Source organism: Triticum dicoccoides, chromosome 6A, assembly GCF_002162155.2.
Source record: "Triticum dicoccoides isolate Atlit2015 ecotype Zavitan chromosome 6A, WEW_v2.0, whole genome shotgun sequence".
Classification (NCBI taxonomy): Eukaryota; Viridiplantae; Streptophyta; class Magnoliopsida; order Poales; family Poaceae; genus Triticum; species Triticum dicoccoides.
The window spans coordinates 25,297,838-25,301,969 of NC_041390.1; the positions used below are offsets into that span (position 1 = coordinate 25,297,838).

General features: G+C 40.4%; 1 long non-coding RNA gene across 1 annotated transcript; it reads left to right on the forward strand.

Moving 5' to 3' along the window:
• Nucleotides 1-1,138: 1,138 nt before the first annotated feature.
• Nucleotides 1,139-1,690, forward strand: LOC119315206. Its single transcript, XR_005152629.1, has 2 exons — nucleotides 1,139-1,297; nucleotides 1,378-1,690. It is a non-coding gene; the product is annotated as an uncharacterized LOC119315206 (long non-coding RNA).
• Nucleotides 1,691-4,132: the final 2,442 nt, after the last annotated feature.

Here is a 4,132-nt window from a genome sequence, read left to right on the forward strand (position 1 = left end):
GACGTACCCCTGCCACTCAAAAAAAATAGCAAGACTCCTTCGTTCCAGTTTTGGGAAAGTGAGTTCTTTTTCTTGTGTTTTCTTTATACTTTTTCTTTCTTTTTTAATTTCAAATTTCCTTGTTTTCCATTTTCTAATTAGGGAATATTACTTTAATTTCACAAACATATTAGAATTTGAGAATATTCTTGGAATTTGTGAACATTTTTCTGATTTTATGAACATTTTTTTTCAAATTTGTTATTATTTTCTCAAATTCACGAACATCTTTTGAATTCGTGAATAGTTTTTCAACTCAGTAAACATATTTAAATATACAGATATTTTTTGAATTTCATGAACATTTTTTTTGGATTCACAGACAATGTTTTTAAAAGTAGCGAACATTTTTGTAATACGCAATTTTTTTCCAATATTTTTCAAATATGTGAATTTTTTTTGTATTCACAATCATTTATTGAAATCACAAGAATTTTTCAGTTCATGAACATTTTTTTCAATTTCACAAACAATTTCTGAATTCAAGGTTTTTTTAAAATCCACAACTTTTTTTGAAACCCATGAATCTTTCTCAATTATTGAACATCTTTTAAGTTTTGTTAAAAAGGAAAAATGGAACGGTATAAAAAGGAACAAAACAGGCAATGCTAGCTCCTACACTGTGTTGGCCTAGTTATAAAAAAATGTTGAAACTTCCAAAATTGTTTACCATTTCTAAGAAATGTTTGATATTCATTGTTTTTTATTTTCTAGATTTTTTAAAATTTTCAAAAATTATTCTGATTTTTCAAAAATGATCACAAACTTAAATATTTTGGTGTTTTCCAAAAAGAAGTTTAGAAAACAATTGCAATTTTTAAACGACAGCTTGTTCGTTGCTTCTTCGGTGTCTGTCAATGGGTTGGCCCAGTATAGTTGCCCTTTTGCCTCATACTCCTATTGGATGCGCATTACAACCCTTGTCGAAAGTGCATATCTGAGCTCGAGCTCATATGTGCTCTTTTTCTTAGATTCGCACCACCCATTGTATATGACGCTGTATAGGGCTCCGTATTCCCCATATTCGCTGCACACAGGCCCACCATTGTCGGCTCATAAATGTGACAGGCCCCCGTTAAAGGTCCGCCCGCACTGACGGGCACTTACGATCTGGGCCACGGCCTCCTCATCGTCCTCTGCCGCCGGCGACGTACTGCCTCTGATGCCTTGTCCCGATTGGGGCGGCAAGGTTATAAGCTGGATTTCCAGCGGCGGAGCTATCTTGGGCTCCCTGTTCTACAGGTGCGTCAGGAAAGATGTAAGATCCCACTCACCCAGAATTTTTTTAGTTCAATCTCGGTTCCCAGTCTCACCTCGCCCACCGGTCTTGCACCCCAGGCTGGCCTGTGTGGATTCAGATCCACCGAGGTGTACACCGCCGTGTTCATGAATCTTCTAGCTGGCGGCCGATGTCCCGTGTCCTGTGTATTCATGTTGACCCCACAGATGGATATCTATTAGTATGTGTACTCATTAGTGTCCTGGTTAGTTATCCATCATGTAGTAGTATTAAAAAAGCAAGTAATGGATGGTCTGTATTTTGGTATTTCCCCACTGTCCCTTTTGTGGCAACCATGGTTATGTGTCATGTGGTCGTTGTAATCATCTCGTTTTAATTGTTATGTAATTTTTAAAATTTTGATTGCTGCTACTTGGGACTCTCAGGTCAACCAATCTGATGCATAAGCGGTGGTTGCTGCCAAATTAAAAAAAAATGAGAAGTATTTTATCCAAGTGGAAAAGAGCTTGAAACCTGACAAAGCCTACCTTGAATGCTGCAAATTTAGGCTGAACCTTCTGGACTAGATTGAGGAGGATCGACAGTTAGCCATGCTTGAATCCTTTTTCAGGAACATGGTTAAACCGAAAACGTAGGACAATATCCATTCAAATAATTGGTGGGAGATGAAGATGCAAGATTATAACATTCTAGAGCTTCAACCCATCTGAGAAAAAACAATATAAAATCTGTTGAGGTGGATGGTGTGCTGAATTACTCTCCTGTTGCGAAACAAAATATTTTGACTGCTTTTTACAGAGATCTTATGGGAAGTCAGGCGACCTCATCATCGGACATTGACTGGAGAAGCTGTACACCCTTCGGTTTCATCTGTCCAGTTTTACGGTACCTTTCACGCCACAAGAAATCTTGGCAGCGATCAAGGGAATTCCAAGTGATTAGAGCCCGGACCGAATGTTTTTTCTTCTGCTTTCTATCAAGACTTTTGGCAGGTTATATGAGAAACGACATTATGGCTTTCTTTGAGCAATTCCATGAGGGGACACTGCAATTGGACAGAATAAATGTGTCAAGATGGGTTATGGCTGCTTATTTCAGTGGGAAGGATGTGGGCGGACAAAATTATGTGTGCAACTAAAACTTGGTCTCATATCAGTGGTCTCATACAAGGGTACAGGGAGGTCACCTGTGTACAGGTTGGTAATGGCGAATCCACTTCCTTCTGGAAAAGTATATGGACGATCAATTGCCCTCTTTGTTTCCAATTTCCAACCCTGTTATCCCATGCCTTGAGACCAAATATTTCAACGCTCGTTGTAGAAGAGGAGGTGTATGGTTGTTAATCAAGAATCGGGCTAAGGTCAGATCCGTGTCAAACATTCTAAATATTCTTGGCATCCAGACTGCTGAAGCTGAAGATCTGGGTGACTATTCTCCAACATTCAGAGGCAGTTTTGAGAAAGGAGGCAGAGATAGTGTGAAATGGTGGCTGTTGCTATCCTTTGGATGATTTGGCTCGCCAAAAATCACAAAGTTTTTAACAGCATCTCAATCCCCCCTTTGACTGTGGCAAGACAATGTTCTGAGATTGTGAGGCTCTCGTCTCACAGGGCCAAATGCTCGGCTGAACATGTTTCTTCTCTGTCTCCATTCGATTTCCCTCTCTGTTTGTTCTCTTGTTCTTCCCTCTTCCCGCATGTGTAAGAATGTTCTGTATGCCTAATCTCAAACAGCTGAGTCATTTGTATTTCTCCAGCAGCAGACATCACCCTTCCTCGAATTCATCTGCGCATGTGGTTCACAGCTTTTGTGCAACTTCTTCTGAATTCACTCGTGTGTACAATGCCCCTAGTGTCTCCTTCGCTTTCTTCGGCATATGCCACTTAAACCGGCGATATGTTGTGTTTAGCATGATACTCTTAATGGCCAGCTCCATCGCCCGATTCTGATCTGCAAGCGCAGAGCAAGGCATGGTTGATTATTCATATTCCCAAATGTCTAATTTATGAAAGGCAAGAATACGGGATGCACCTCTCAGGATTGTCCTCGGAGCCACACCTCCCATTATCCACAAAAATTCAAAGGAAACCCACTCAAATTTTCTACAATCTCAATCTCACACCAACACACCAGCTAGGATCATGCTCTAAAAATGGTTGTTAACCCCTAAAAAGCCCAAATGGCGTGTCATACAGATTTGTATGACAGGTTTTGCCGAATGTTGCTAGATCCTTGGAAAAAATTATACTGTAGTATGCTGCTTCCGTTCACCCACATTAAGTTTTAATTCTGCCGTCTGTATCTGCTTGGACTTGGTACCTTATCCATTGATCCAAAAAAGCTCCCTATAATGATGTACACGTTTGCAAGGTTCACATTGTTCTGCCTTGGCTGCTTCAATATAATTGTGCGATGCCCAGTGTATTGTCTCACCAAAATTGGGGGACAACAAGTGGTTGTGAGGCTCTCTATGTTCGGTGATGTACCAACCAAGCAGTCTTAAAAGCGCAGGACACTTGCACCGACAAGACCTCGTGTTCTATACCCCAGCTTCACCCTGCACCGGTGCTGCAAAACATCAGATTTTTCTACAACTACTCAAATAAATAAACCCAAGCACGACTGTATTGGAACTACTCCTTAACTTACAGAACAGCCACAAACAATTTCTTGCATACATTTCGTTCTTTGAACATTCAGCCTGGTCTTCCTATATCTTATTCCAAATCCTTTCCTCCCGAGAATACATGTTGTAGAATTCGTAGGCCTCTCCCAGTGAGTCGAAACTTGTACCCAGTGATGAAACAATGACATTATCTATGGGGTTCGCAGCAATACCCCTCAAAAGCAGTA